The following is a 15,916-nucleotide window of genomic DNA, read 5'->3' on the forward strand; positions in this document are numbered from 1 at the left end:
GAGGGGGATTTTTGTCTGTTTTGTGTGGTCACACATCACAAATGCACGGAAAAGTCTGCTGGGAGTGTTTTCTCCTTGGATTTCCCCAAAGCAGGTGCAGGGTCTGCAGGGGGGTGTATAAAGCTCCAGCCCAGAGGGGTGAGGAGGGACTTTGCCATCAGCTCCAGGTGACAATGTCCCTGGCAATGTCCCTGTGTGTGCCTTTGCCCTGCGGACACAGCAAAGCACCACCCTGGCAGCAAACCCCGGGCAGGTTTTGAGCAGGAATAGGAACCTGGAGAGAAAGCTATGCAGAGAAACAGGGATTGTTACTGGGATGGGGCAAGTTAGGAATTGCGGAGGGTTTCGGGGCTGTACAAGATGACAGGAGCTGGGAGTTGGGGACCAAGTGTCACCCTGGCGTGGCGACAGAGAGGCAGAGCAAACGAAAGAGAGTGGGATGGGTTTTTGCTTGAAACGGGGCCGTTTTCTGCTGCAGTTTTTGGTCCAATGGTGTCCCCTAGTGCTGAGCCCTTCCCGGAGCCGCCGCCTGTGCCTGCCGAGGTTTTCTCTTCTCATTTAGTCCAGTTCCTCTCCTGTCACTGTCCTGTTTCCTCTGGTGTTGACCCCTTCGTTCCTCCCCTCTCACCCCTGCCTATATTTTATTTCACAATCTTTGGGTTTCCCTCTCTGCCTCCCTCTTGGTTTTTCCTATTTTTTTCAGGATGATGCTCCAGCCACAGAAGGACTCAGTACCCTCCTCCTGCCTTGGGCTCCAACTGCACACTCCACTTTGCCTAAAAAATGCTGATTTTCCACAGATGACTGTTCCAGTATGGACCTGCAGAGCTTCCACTGGGAGCTGGTGGTGAGTACAGCCCTTGGGCATCACCTCCTTGTGCCATTTTGGCCTGGGTGTGTCTGGGAGGGTTATTTCTGACCAAACCAGTACAGCTGTGGGTGAAAAGCTCTGCAAGAAATTCATTATCTATGTGGGAATGGGATGGTCCTGCCTGTCTCCTACCAAAGGAAAGGGAGCTGTCACACAGGCACAGCTGGGGAGCTCAGAAACTGCACACAGGACATGCTCACCCTAATTCCATAAACTGCTTTCCCATAAAACTCCTGCAGGATGTGAGAAGCCAGCAGCCCTTCAGTTTAATGGGTAATAAAGTCCAAGCACTGGCAATAAAGAGAGATTTCCTCTCATTCCTGCTTCATGCATGGCTCCTCCTGCCCCTCCCCATCCCTAGGCATGAATTTTTGGGCTGGAGGGCTGAATCCATTCCCACTGCCTGGATTCCACAGGGATCTGTGCACTGGGAAGCTCTGGGTCCCTTAAGCAGGAGTTAATTCTCAAACTGAACCTTAAATTAGCATTTTCACCCAATTTCCACTGTGGTCTGACATTAGGAGAGGGACTTCTCCCACATAGCAGGAGGGATAGCACCAGGCTCGTTATCCTTCTTCTACACAGGGTACGACCTGATTAGCAGGGAAAGAAACTAAGGAGCAAAAATGAAGGAAAGCCCATCAGATTTTGAAATACCACCAGCACCAAAATCTCTTAGAAACGTTCCTGAAAGCAAACCTGAGGGATGAAAAGCCCAGCCTGACACTTGGGGTTACAAATCCCTTTTGGGACCAGCAAGGTTGGGAACTCAACTCTGCTCATCCCAAACTCTTCATTCCAGCCCTGCAAGGGGCTGCATGTACAAACAACTCTTTGGAATATTTGCAGGCTTCGCTGGAGAGGGAAATGTGCCCGTTTTTGTTCTTGTCAGTGTGGTTTCTTACGCTTCAGAGGAAGCCGGGCTGCCCTGGGAGCAAAGCAAGGGCCCTTTGTTAGGTCAGTAAATACATTCCTGGTGGATCTTCACCAGGTTGGGAGGGATAGAAGGAATGAGGCAGCAAAACCTCACATTTTTGATCATTAATAAAAACTCCAAGTGCAGGACCATTAATGCAGGTCTCTGCTGGGGCAGGCAAAGACTAAACAGAGCTTGGTTTGGGTTTGGCCTGTTAAAATCCCTTTATCTGTGAGGAGCACAACTCCCTGGTGATCTGCTTGAGTTTCATATCAGCAAGGCTGAGGTCACTTGGGTTGTTCAGTCTGGAGGAGAGAGGACACAGGGGAGACTCTTCAGGAGGGGCAGCTCCAATCTCTGCTCCCTGTGACAGGGGCAGGACCCAGGGAATGGCTGGAGCTGTGTCAGCGGAGGGTCAGGCTGGATTTTAGAACAAAGTTCTTCCCCCAGAGGGTGTCAGTCACTGCCCAGGCTCCCCAGGGAATGGTCACGGCCCCAAGGCTGCCAGAACTCCAGGAGGGTTTGGACAACGCTCCCAGAGATGCCCAGGGTGGGATTTTTGGGGTGTCTGTGCAGGGCCAGGAGCAGGACTGTGATCCTTGTGAGTCCCTTCCAGCTCAGGATACTCTGTGACTCTGACAGGCTCCCCACAGCCCCTGAGCCCCCCAGTAACACCTGGAGGGTTCAAGGACAAGAAGCAGAATGTCCCCATGTCCCTGCTGTGGGGACACTCAGGACAGGAGTGTCCCCATGTCCCTGCTGCGGGGACACACAGGACAGGAGTGTCACCATGTCCCCGCTGCAGGGACACTCAGGACAGGAGTGTCACCATGTCCCTGCTGTGGGGACACACAGGACAGGAGTGTCACCATGTCCCTGCTGCAGGGACACTCAGGACAGGAGTGTCACCATGTCCCCGCTGTGGGGACACTCAGGACAGGAGTGTCACCATGTCCCTGCTGCAGGGACACTCAGGACAGGAGTGTCCCCATGTCCCTGCTGCTGGGACACTCAGGACAGGAGGTTCCTGCAGGTGTTTTGTCTGACCAGCCCAGAAGGCTGCAAAGGGCTGACTCTGGGTTTGGGAGCAGTTATTGCAAAAGGCAGCCTGTGGCTGGACTGTTAGAATTGCATCTGCCCCAGGATCAGAGAGGCTTTATTTCCTTTCTGAGTAACCCTGAGACAGCCCCTTCTCTCAGCCCTGTCCTCCCCACGTTACTCATGGCAGGAAGCTGCTTACGTGAGTGAGGGCTGGAAAATGCTGCACTGCCCTTTCACCACGAATTTTCAAGGAAAATGGAATTAAAAGTTCCCCCAAACTGGCCTTGAGCTGCTGCCTCCTGTCAGCAGCATCCCCTCTCACAGTCCCCACATCCTCCATCACCCTGAATCACCGTGCCAGAGCTCACAGGGCTCCAGAGCTGCTCTGGGTTCCTCCTCATTTCTCGGTACCCAGGTGGGAAGGGCAGGGCAGGGCAGGGCAGCAGCTTCCCTACAAAGCTGGAGCAGCATCCTCACCTCTGGGGAAGGGTTTGTGGTGCCCAGCTCCAGAGAAGAGCTCGGGGAGGGCAGCCCAGCCCCAGACGTGTCCCAGAGCAGATTCCCGAGCCTGCCCCAGGAGTCCCAGGCTGGGCAGAGGCTGAGCTCAGGTGGATTTTCCTCTCGGGATGCAGTGTGCTGACTCCAGTCAGGGTTAATCATATCCTGTGGGAGGAAAAAGAGCCCTCAAGGATGTGAACTAATGAAACAGAGGTGCTGAGGAACGGATGTCAAAGCCCTGGGGGACAGTCCTGCACATCCTCAGCTCCTGGGGAAGATCCTCCTGGGATCTGTCTGTTCAGGTCCAAATTGTGCCACTAACACCAGCTGATGGTCGAGTTTGCTGCCACTGTAATTAAAACTAAAACTAATCGACAGAATCTGGGGTTGTTCTGCAGGTCAGCAAATGTCCCTGGTGCATCTACACATGTCAAAGGGCATTGGAGCCACTGGGCAGAGCTGAGCAGGAGCCTCCAGAGCCACAGAGAGTGGCACCAATGATTCAACTCAAATTAAATGTCTAATTATGATAACTCTCTCCCACGGTGGGAATTCTGCTGGTGAAACAAGCCCAGCAAATATCCAATATTACACTGAGTTTATGTAAACTCAGGCACAGCCTCCACAGCTTCCAGAGAGGTGCCCGAGCTCGTGGCCTCCTCCACCAGCACTGACCCCTCAGCAGAGCTGTATATTTTGGTTTTTTCCCCTGTTTATTTCTGCTAGATGTCCTCTGAAACAACTGTGCTCCAACAAGGACTGCTGGAGGAGGAGGCAGATCTTACACTTCATACTCAGAGAGGGCAAAATTTGTGGCTAAACTGACTCTGAGAAGGAAGTTGGGAAAAGTAGAAATATGGTTTATTAGCTATCAAATCTAGCACAAAACAACACAGCTAGGAGAATACTGTTCTTTCATGAACCAAGGAGAGTGATAACATAAAGTTAAAGCTGAAGTTTCAACCCCAAATGTAATTCAGTTACAAGAAAAAAACATGTAAATTCTTCAGCCCTTGCTTTCCCTGGAAAATTGAAATTTCTACAAAATACCAGCTCTTTATCTAAACTATAGGGATTATGTCAATACAAACTGCAGGAGTTGTAGGGAGAGGGAAGACATTTGAGGCTGTTTGAGAAAATAGTAAATTGGGGAATATTTTTGTTTCTTTCTATTTTATGTTAAACTTCAGGGGCTTTTCTTTAAGTTCAGTGCAGCAACACCACAGGAGAGCATCACCTTTGCCATCCCAGCTCACACAAACACAGTTTCAGCTCCTTTTGGATGGAGTGATCTATATTTAAAGACTTTCATTGAATGTTTTTGCTGGATTTTATATAGGAATACATAAATAAGAAGACCAGGGGCAGCGGTGAAAAGGCAATGCTGAGCAAGACCCTGATGTTGGTGAGGTGTTTTCTGTCCCCTCTCCCAAAGCTAAGGGGGTCAGGGCCCCCTGAGGAGGCACTGACAGCATTTTATCCATCAGAAGGAGGATTTTAAAGCCCAGTAACCTTTGATAAGAGCAGGGATTAGCAGTGAGTGACACCGTGACAAAAGCCAGCCCTGCGCATGTCCCACACGCGCTGCCCGAGGACGCTGCTGGCACCGTAACGGGGAGAAAAGATGAAGTAACAGCAAAGAGGGGAAGTGAAAAGGACATTGCTTCATTTCTTTATGAAACAAGTGTCCTGGAGTTCTCTCAAAATGTGTGTTTGTTTTTGGAGAAACTGCTGGAACAGACACTGAGGCCACCAAGGTCACTGGGGGAAGGATTTGGTGGCTCTGCAGGGTGACAGTCACAGGAGGCCACTCACAGGTACAAATATTCCACATCTGGAGGCTTTCCCTCAGCTCCAGCAGAAATATTGAGCATGATAAAGACCAAAGAGTGTCATTCCAAGGTTTTTATTGAAGGAGGTGCTTCAAACACTTGGTCTCAGGAGGTGGGAATGGGGCAATGCCACTGCTGGGGTTCAGCCACCCCAACCCGCTCCAAGGCAGATGAACCCTGGGATCAGGAGTTCCAAATCTCTTCCTGGCACACAGGAGCTGCTCAGCCCCCTCTCACAGCCCTAACACAAATCTATCCTCATCCTGTCATGCTTATCTCACCCCTAACAAGTGGTGGGGGGGCTCCTGACTGCCCTGGCAAGTGGGAAGTGACTTATTCCTGGTGTGTCAGTGAGGCAGAGGGGCAGGGATTGATGCTGGAGCACCAGGCCATTCTCCATCACCTATTCCAGCAGAAAAGTTCAACCTGAGCTCACCACCAACTCAGATGAGCACCAGGGGTGGTGACCAGGAGCAGAGACAGCTTCAGGGCACATACCAGGAAATGTCACTCTGCTTCCATCCCTCTTTATTCCTTCTGCTTTTCACCCAGTGACTGGAAAATTCACCGCTGGAGCGTCACAGACAATCCCCACATCAATCCCCACATCAATGCCCATGGATGAGCTCAGCTGGCAGCTGCTCCAGGCCCCATTTGCAGCCCCTGGAGCCACCAGCCCCTTTTCCAGAGCAGGGAAATGGCAAAGCCAGCACTCCTGGAGCAGAGCCTTTGGAAGGGCTCCCTGAAATTCCCCGCTCTCAGAAGCCTCCAGAACCAGGCACAGCAGCAGGGAAAGCAGCAAGGAGGATTTTTTCATAGCAAGAGAAGGTGGGGAAGGTGGGAAGGGGCCAGTTTGGGGTTTTATTCTGCTTTCTCTCCTAAAGTGTCCTTGATAATTCCACTTGCAGGTTCTCTCCCAGAGATCTGCTCTGCCAGCTGAGGATTTCTCCTTGTGCCACCACCTCCCATGGAATATCAGTGCTTGGACCTTCCCTCTGAGGGTGGGAAACCAGATCCATGCCAATCTCAAACTGGAGATCATCAGCCCCAAAGAAATAAGTAGATTTCAGTAATGGATACAGCGTGGAGGTTTCCTGGAGGAGCCAATATTTGAATTCTTCACAGCTGCATCTCTTCCTTTTGCTGGGTGGGTTGGTTTTATTTTTTCCTCTTTAGCCTGAAGTGCTCCCGAGTGCCTCATGCCGTGTCTCTGCTTCTTATTTTCATCCCAGACCTGATTCATAGCTGTGCACTGATATGAAATCTATCAGATAGAAAATGCTCACTGGGGTGGGGACAGTCCCTTCTGCAGTGCTGAGGACACCCCCACGATGGGAAGGGGAGTTGTGGCTGTAAGAGGAGACCCCAGCACAGAGCAGGGGCCCCCAGGCCTCCATCAAGTGAAAAATAAAAAAATAAAACAAAAAAAGGGAATGGAAACAATCACGAGGAATGGGCTTATTGTAGGAGAGAGCAAGTAAAAGAGGTTGTTTGGGGACAGGGAGGAAAATGCCAGATAGGAAAGAAATAGAGCTCTGAAGAGAGACAATGGAGAACTGGAGTGAAACAATTGAAGCCCCATGTGGACAGGGAGCAGGGAGATCAGGGAGCACGGGCAGCTTTTCCCAAAGGTGCTGCAGCTTCCAGCCCTCTCAGCCCAGGGATGGACAGCAAACCTTCCATGCACAGGGAAAGTTTGGTGCCAATGTGCAGGGAAAAGGGTTTTCATGCCCTAAAAGTGAGGTGGGGGGAATTAAAACAAAAGCAGCGACCAGAAAAACAAGTGAACCTGTGGAAAGGTAGGAAACCTTCTCCAAATGACCAGCAGGAAGGAAACAAACCAAACAAAGGGATGAGCATCACATTACACCTGACACAGGAATATTTCAGGTTTTATCAGTCCTCCACCGCTCAGGGTTCACCTGCAGCTCCCCTGGATGTGCCCTTCAGAACAAGTTAAAAAAGAGATCAGCGTTTCAACAACTAAACTCAGCCTTTTGTCTGATGGAAAAAATGAATTCCAAATGTGGAGATTTCAATACAGGCTGTAATTTTGTTACAATTCAGATTTATTCTGCTTGCTTTCTTCCCCCTTTTTTTTTTTTTTTTTTTGGTCCTTCCCCTCCTCTCTGTTCTCCAGACATTGGCTCTGGTGCCTGTTCTGCCCTCCAAAGACCTTTCTCAGCTGAATTCCATGCAGGGAAATGAGCCCCTGCCCAGCCCAGGGAGTGAAATCCCCTCTTTGGGATAAAAACACAGGATTCAGGTGCTTCTGTAGCATCCTGGAAATGTTCTCTTCATGCAGAACAGCAGGAAAGCACATTGGAGAGGGTTTGTTAAACAGCTTCACTCTGATTTAGAAGCTTTTATATGAACTTATTTTGCCTTCCTTCTTTTATCACAGCAAGTACGAGCATCTCCAGCTCTAAGATGTTTAAATGATGATTGTTTTGATTTCCTCAGAACAGTGAGCACACTCCCAGGTAAGCAGACCTGACCCAGCCCTGTGATGGGCCAGCTCTGACTGTCCCTGCAGCCACCAGGCAGCAGCTCTGCTCCTGAACGTGCCCTTGCTGACACAGCTGCTGCCCCTTCCCTGGGCTCTGGGGATGCTGCAGCACCAGGGAGGGAGGCAGGATGGGCTCCATCCCAAAAGGAGATCCTGTTTTTCCCAGCTGAACATTCTGCTCTGGAGCAGAAGCCCCAGTGTTGCTTCCCAAGGCCTCTGCTTGGACTTGCCTGTTCCCAGCAATTTCTTGAGGCACAGAGTTCTTCAGCCTGTTTGGATTTGGGTTTTTTTTTTTTTTCTGTCTTGTTTGCTTCTTGGCTTGGGGCAAGAGTTATAGATTTATGGCTAAACAGAGCCAGTGGTTGGAACTGGACTGAAATGAGATGTTTGATTCCTATCAAGGCCCTTGCTGAATAAATTGAAGAGAAACGGGGCAGAAAGACCTTGCAGAAGGTGAGAGAGACCAGGCAGGTGTTCCACAGCCTTCTCCTCACATGGTGGTGACAGCAGCTCCAGACTGGAGCTGAAAGAAGAGAGGAGCAACTTCCCTACTCCAGGTTTTTACTGTTTACAGGTATCCAGTGGCAAGGTGGGAGCTCCAGCCCCACCTTGAGAGCGAGCTCAGCTTTTCCTCCCTGCTCACAGAAAGATCTTCAGTGGGCCAGATTTTAATTCCCTTTTCCAAACAACCCCTGTTGTGCTTGCAGCCTGCAGGATGGGGCAGAGGGAGGTGTGGAAGCAGCTCGAGGTCAGGACACGCAGTGTTTGCTCGTGGGCTCTGCCACGTAACGAGTGAAGGAATCATAAACCAGGTGTTCCCCAGGGCTGAACTTCATCCCTCGCCACCTCCAGCAGCCATAAACACCAGCAGTGTTTGTTGTGGGCTGCAGAGGGCTTTTGCTTTGGTTTTTATGGTGACTTTGTGCCAGCAGGTTTGTGAATTTGGGGCTGATTTTATGGGAACAGGTCTGTGCCACAGGAGTTCCTGGTTTGGAGTGAGGGTTCTAGGGGGGTTCTGGGTCCTGCTTGGAGAAAAAGCACAGACAGCAAAATGTGGTGTCCACCTGCACTGCCATCCCCTGCCAGACTTCCCTGCCTTCCCTGCTGGCCTGTCCATACTGATACAAACACCTGTATTTTCTTCTTCATGCATCCCTTTTTTGCTATAAGGCACCACCAGAACTGAACCAGAACTGAAAACTACTGAGGGGGCAGAGGGTTCTGAAAATATTACTGAACCCAGAAGAAAATCTCCAAACTTGGTGTCATTTCTTCAATTAAAATGACTCAATTTCAGTGACTGGTCCCCGGTGCTGGCACCACCCTGTGCCTCTGTCGGTGTCACCCGTTTGTTTAGTGGGTGTTTAATCACCCTACAGCATTTCTGCTGGTGTTGATTTGCTTCTGTGGTTCAACATCAAAGGAACAGCAGCTGGATGGGGCTTGGAACAACCTGTGATGGTGGAAGGTGTCCCTGCCATTAGGAGGGGGTGGAACTGGATGGGTTTTAAGGTCCCTTCCCACCCAAACCATCCCGGAATTCTGCGACTCCATGGAACAGGGATGAGGGCACCTGCAGAGAGGCAGGAATGTGACCTTTGAGGAAAACCCCCTCTCCTGATGCCCTCCAGGCTTTTACCACTCTGCTGCCCTCCAAACCCAGAGCCAGGAGAGCTGGTTTGATCCCACAGCTGGAGAAAACACCCCGGGTGTGGAAGGAGTGCTGCCAGCGCACACGGCTGCAAAATCTGCTCCAGCTCGGCTGTTTATTCCTGCAGATCCCAGCACAGCTCCCAGCAAAGTGCTGCTGGAGGGGAGTTTGGGTGCCAGGCTGTCCTGCCCCGCTCCCTCCCGGAGTGCAGGCAGCAGGAGTTTGTGTGGAGCCAGGGAAAACCGAGGGAATTCATTCCAAGCCCGTGCTCGCAGCTCCCAGCCAAGGCAGGAGAGGGGAGGCTTTGCTGGACACGAGTTCAAATAACCAGAATCGTTATTATTGTAGTCCAAGGATGGAAAAACAAACATTTTTATTATGGGCTGGAACTAAAACTCCAGGATGGCTGCTAATCCCCCTGATAAGTGGGGTGTTGGCGTGGAGGGGGGTGTGCATCCAGGTTTTTGTTATTCAAGCTCCCCAACCCACGTTCAGACTGGGATATGTTGTAACTGCAATATGCTTCTTATCTTTCTTTTCTCCCCTCTCTGTCAAAGGGTTTTCTTTTCCATTTCTTTAATATTTTTCTTTCCCCCTGCCCCTTTATTTTTATTAACTCACCTAAGGCAGTCGAATCAGCAAATTTTAAAAAAATGAAATTGCAATTCCAAATTTTCTAGTGGAAGAATGAGCATGCTTTTGGCACTGCCTTTTGCCATTGTTTTGTTAAGACAGACTCTCCTCAATTCCCCTCTTTTCCATTTTTTTTCCATTTCAGAGCCTGCCCTTCCTTTATAAACCCAGATTTCTTCCCATTTGTCCTCTATTTCCTCCCTCCTGACTCATTTCCACTTCCCATTTCTTTTCTCTTTCCCTTTCCTTTTGCCAAGAGTTCTTTGATGTTATATTCTGCTATTTTTAATTCCTCTTTCCCAGGCCTGGATCCACCCCCAACCTAGTGCCCTCTTCCTCTCCAGACTGAGAGGATAATCCGGGCAAAAATTTCCTCAAAATCCAACTTTTGCCCATCCACTCGCTGTCCTCACACAGTCCTTGTGACTCTCCAGGAATTTCAAAATAGAGTTAAAGCTGCCCTCAGCTTTGTTCCATGTAATTCCTGACCCATTTAACCAGACCTTCCTCCCAGGCAGTTTGGTCACCGTGCTCCTCACGCCAAATATTCCTCCCGTGCGGCTTTTCCGTTTGGAACATCCCGCCTCTGCCTCCAGTTCCAGCTGTAAAAAACAGCTTTCCCTCCCTGTCACGCTGGGTGGAGGCAGCAAACATTGGGTCATTTCTTTTCCACCGTGTGGGAACAGCTGTGGCATGAGTTTGAAAGGATCCCTGTGGGATGTGGGCAGCTTGGAGATCTTTCACCCTGAGGCTCATTGGGAATGATCTGTGACCCCAGGAGTCCCTCCACCACGTTGCTGGAATGACCTTGTTAGGATATAAAATGCATTTTAAATGGAAATTTAAGGAGAAAAAATTGATTAAAGGGAAAAGGATTTTTCTGCACTGCATTATTACCTACAAAGGAATTCTTGTCCTTATCAAAGCTGCGGGTGGGGGGGTGGTGTGGTCCAGGAGCTTTGAGAGCAAAGAATGCTCAGCATTCCCTCCCAAGGACCTCCTTTATTCTGGATATCAGGCACAGGACATCACCACGGGGGATCACAGCCACCACTAGTCACAACTTGTGAGGTTTAGCTGGCAGTGGATAAATACCGAGCCTGGGAAGTCAAAACAGTCCTTGAATCTCTGCTTTCAGCAGCAAAGTTCATTTGGTGCAGAGTGCTCCAGATTTCCAAATCCCATCTGGAGGGGCACTTTCAGGAGATCTCACAAAAATTAAGCCCAAATATTTCACTTTTTAAGCCCAAATTTTTCACTATTTTAAGCCCAAAGATTTCACAGAATGAAATCCCCAGGGCACTGCAGATTAGGTAGGGCCTGTGGAGTTCTAAGATTCCTGAGATGGAGTGCTGAAGATTCCAGGAATTCTCTCAAAGGTGAAATTATTAACCAACTTTTTGTTCCTAAAACAGGTCTGCACTCACTGAATCCTGTGCTGGTCTGGTCTTCCACCTTTCCTGAGGTGTTCCCAGACTTGAATGGGAGCAGGAATGAAAGAATTCAATTTTGGGGTCATCAGGGAAATTCAGAGTTTAATATCAGGGACAGAAGCACCGTGAGACTCAAAACAAAGGAGCAGATTATTTTTCCCCTAAATCTCTGTCTGAAGGTTTCAGTCTAGGTTATAGGCAAATTTATAGTTTCTTATCAACCATAATAAAACACGGGATGTGCTGATCCAGACTATTCCACAGGGAAAAGAATCAGGCCAGGAGTCACATGTGTGCAGGAAAACTTGTGGAAGGGGTAGAAAGAATAGGAATTTCAGTGCAGAGATTTTTACCCATTATCTTGTTAAGAGGAAAAGCTTTCTCCTGCCTTTTCCACCTGGAATTTGCTGTGGATTCAGCTATAAAATTTTGCTTTTCAGATGCAACAGGTTTTTTGTTCTTTCACTGTTTGCTCCCAACTAGAAGGGAATATATTCACAATTTTATGGGCCTATATGAGTAAAATTAATGGTAAAGTTACTCTGAGAGTTGTTTTGGTCTTTATTTAACAAGGTAACCTATTAATTGCTGAAAAATTCAGCAGCCACCACCTCTTTTGTCCTTTCTTACCAGGGCCTGATTGTTTCAAAAGATGGATGGGAATTTATTTTAGTCCTGTCCAGCACAGGGTGTTCGTTCTGGCAAATCAACCCCTTCCAGCATTCTCCAGAGAGAAATTCTCTGACATTAAGGAACAATTTCTTCTATTCATCATAAAATTTTCTATATTCATTATGAATGCATCTAAGATCAATCTGGGGGGTAAATACAAGCCCATTCATTTTAAAAGGTTAGTCTTTCTATGTCTATTATATAGATTATATATACACATTTATTATATTGCATATAAATGTCAAGTGTGACCTTTTTCTGCTGTGATGCACAGTTTAATGGGGCTTGTATAAAAGCACAGCTGTCACATTTATTTTACATCCACACGGAGCTGAATTGTACACAGAATATCTCTGGAATCGCTGCTTTAAGCAAGTTTGAGGCACATTTTTTAAAACACATTAATGGAAATATATTGGTGTAAACTTCCTGGTGGAAATAAAGCGAAGAGTGTAAGATTTATTGGTACATTATTTGACAGGAAAAAAAAAAAAAGGATGTGCCAGAGGGGCTCTGCAGCTCAGGAGGGCTTTTTTCCAAAAAAAAAGGGGGGGGAATGGAGCTGCAGGATCATGGAATGGAGAATTCCATGGAATTCCAGGAGAATGGAGCTGCAAGATCGTGGAATGGAGAATTCAGTGGAATTCTGGGGGAATGGAGCTGCAGGATCATGGAATGGAGAATTCCGTGGAATTCCAGGAGAATGGAGCTGCAAGATCATGGAATGGAGAATTCCGTGGAATTCTGGGGGAATGGAGCTGCAAGATCATGGAATAACGGGAATATTCAGCTTGGAAAAGAGCCCCAAGACCACTGAGTCCAAGATTCCCCAGCACTGCCAAGGCCACCACTAACCCGTGTCCCCAAGTGCCACATCCACAGGGATCTTAAATCCCTGCAGGGACGGGGTCTCTGTGCGGGATGGGTGTCCCGGACAGCCTCTGCCAGTGCTGGACATTTTCCATGAGGAAATCTTCCTTAATATCCAGCTAAACCTCCCCTGGCACCTCTTTGCCCACTCAGGATTGTCACGTCACTTTCGTGCTGTCACCATTCAAGCTTTTCATGGTATGACAAAGTTTTAGGGTCAAGGACGCGCTCTGACCCCCCCCCCCCCCAAATTGTACAAAGTGGAAACCTCCCAGTCATCCTTTTCGTGGCACAGAGGGGACAGAGACAGGAGACCCCCGAGGGGGGCGGGACACGGTTTGGTGACACAAATGGAGCACTGGGGTGACAAACAGTGCCTGGCGGGGACATTGGCCAAGGGGGACAGACAGTGACCAGCGCCCGGGGGTGGCGGGTGGTGTCCGGCAGGGACAGCAGTGACCAGGGCACAGTGTCCGGGGGTGGCGGGCGGTGTCCGGCAGGGACAGAAGTGACCAGACATGTCACCCACCCCCGGGTGCCACCACCCCAGCCATGCTGCCCCCCCGCGCAGCTTTCGCCGGGCGCGGTGTCCGGGAGCCGCGGATCCACGCGGGCTGTGGTTGGCGCGCCCGCCCGCCCCCGGCCGGCGGGCTGGCGGCGGCGCAAGCGCAGTGCGCGCATTCCATGATGGCGGCGCGGGCGGGCGGCGGGCGCTGAGGCGGCGGAGCCCGCGGGACGCACGGTCAGTGCCGGGGCAGCGCACGGGCACGGCCGGGGTCCGCTCCCCGAGCCCCCTTCCCCGGGCTCCGCTGCTCCCCGGGGAGGCGCAGAGCGGCGGTGCCCGGGCGGGGCGCGGTGGGCAGTGCCGGCAGCGGAGCCCCGCGGAGCGGCGGGCGGGAGGCGGCGCGGAGCCGGGCGGGGGCGGCTGGAGGGACAGGCGGGACCCCGGGCACGGGAGGGGTGTTGTGAGGCGGGGGACAGCCCGGGCACGGGAAGGATGCTCTGAGGCGGGGGACAGCCCGGGCTGCGGGGCAGCTCCGGGGTGGACGTGGCGCATGGGGCAGGTGGGGGCAGGATCCAGGGGGATCCGATGTCCTGGGACATGGGGTGGGATGGGATGGGGTGCCTGGGATGTGCTGCCGTGGGTTGGGGTGCCCGGGGTGCGGGGCAGGCAGCGTTCCGGGTGTCCGGGACTCGGCCGGGATCTGTCCGGGACTCGGTCGGGATCTGTCCGGGACTCGGCCGGGATCTGTCCGGGACTCGGCCGGGATCTGTCCGGGACTCGGCCGGGATCTGTCCGGGACTCAGCCGGGATCTGTCCGGGTGCGCTGCCCTGTGCAGCGCGGGCATCCCCCGGGAGACCCGGCGGGTTCGGGACACGGTTTTGGGGATTCGCTCCTAAAGGCACTCCCGCTGCTGCTGCGGGGACCGGGCTGGGCCGAGCGGGGGCTCCGGCCGAGCCTGCCCGGATGGGGTTAATGCCAGCCCGCGCCGCGGGTCGCGCTTCCCCCAGCCCGTTCCCGCTGCGCTCCCCTGCGCTCAGATTCTCCGTCTCCTTTTTCCCTTTCCTCTCCCTATCCTCCTGCTTGGTGGGGCAGGAGGGGCTGCGATGTGCAGTCGTCCCCCCCAGGTCCCCCCTGGCCGCCCCCCCGTGCTCCCTCCCCGGCAGCCGCTGCCTGCGAATGCCACGTAGCCTTGTAGTTGTTCCCCTTGGCTGCTCCGCAGCTCCGGTCCCAGACACCTCCCCCGCGTCCTCCTGGGCCCGGGGCAGGGGGAGGTCACTCCTGTCAGCCCCTGCCTGCCTGCTGACCATCTTTTGCCCTCCCCCTTCCCGCCGTGTCCCCCTCTCCGCCTTGGGGCAGCAGCAGCGGGGACCCCGCTGGGGTCACTCTCTCTGCCCGCTGCTATTTACGTGTCTCGCAAAGGAATGGGGACTTCAGCAGCGGGTGCTGCCCTTCGGGGACAGCCCCCTGGGATTCTTTGACCCCAGACTCGGCAGTCCCTCTGCCACCTCAAATCTGGAGTGTTTTGTGTGATAATCTCTGAAAACAGGGCAATAATGCAATGATGGCAGGTGTATTTGCTCCCTTCAGCAGCTCGCCCAGCTGGTTTCTGAGTCTCATTTCTGTTCAAAACTTGGTTGGGAGGATGGAAATTTTCTGTAATTAATAATTGAGATTTCAGTTTCTGACCATTCTGCTGCTACTTTGTCTTCTCTCTGCCGTGTGCTAGTTAATTTTTTTCACATTGGCAGCCTCTCCTTGCTTTCCCTACTGCCCGATTGGGAATATTGACACACAGATAAGTTCCCCAACAGCCCGCTGCACTTATGGCTGTGGCCTGTGATTCCTGATGTTTTCCTAATGTATTTATCTTTACAACACTCCGTTCAATAGGGAAACACTGTCTCAGTCACAGATGGAAAGACTGAGGCACCGAAATATTTATGGCCCAAGGTCGCACAGGAAGTATGTGGTGAGGCAGGGAATTGAATCTAGATTTCCTGAGCCTCAGATTAGCATTTGAACCAGGGAAGCATCCTCTCTGTATTTTAAGCCAATAAATTGACCTTGGAGTTAAGATCCAGTGTAGAAGAAAGTACTTTGTGTTTGGTTCAGTATCTGTGTAAGTAAGCACAGCCTGAGTTGCTTCCCACACTCGCATTCCTTCCCTTGGTTTATGTAATTTGTGAAAGAGGATAAGGTGGTAAAATAGGAAAGATGTTGACTTTCTCAGGGCTCAGTGTGTGATCATGGGTGTTGAAAAGCAGCCAGCTATTACACTCTCCTCTCTCTTTGGGCTTTTTACCTTCCTGTTTCAAAATCTTGGAAAGTTTTGGAGCGCTGTTGTTGTCTGGGAATCTTTTGTTCTCAGCTGGGATCAAATAAATCTCATTTTCTAGAGAGTTGAACTAACTCACTGGATCCCAGATCTCTCTGTTTTGGATCCTTCATGGGGCAGCCTGTGGATAAACAGGGCTGGCACTGACG

At 51.2% G+C, this 15,916-nt stretch overlaps 1 protein-coding gene across 2 annotated transcripts in view; it reads left to right on the top strand.

Annotated features, from left to right (window-relative positions):
• The first annotated feature begins 13,571 nt into the window (after positions 1–13,571).
• Positions 13,572–15,916, top strand: part of LOC100223640 (fibronectin type-III domain-containing protein 3a) — a 38,894-nt gene continuing 36,549 nt past the window's right edge. The window contains exon 1 of one of the 2 annotated variants that reach the window (XM_030272446.4): positions 13,572–13,668. The gene's annotated coding sequence lies outside the window, so the exon portion shown is untranslated. The remainder of the gene's footprint in view (positions 13,669–15,916) is intronic. The other variant, XM_030272447.4, reaches the window with a different exon arrangement.

The sequence above is a fragment of the Taeniopygia guttata genome, chromosome 4A (assembly GCF_048771995.1).
Source record: "Taeniopygia guttata chromosome 4A, bTaeGut7.mat, whole genome shotgun sequence".
NCBI lineage: Eukaryota > Metazoa > Chordata > Aves > Passeriformes > Estrildidae > Taeniopygia > Taeniopygia guttata.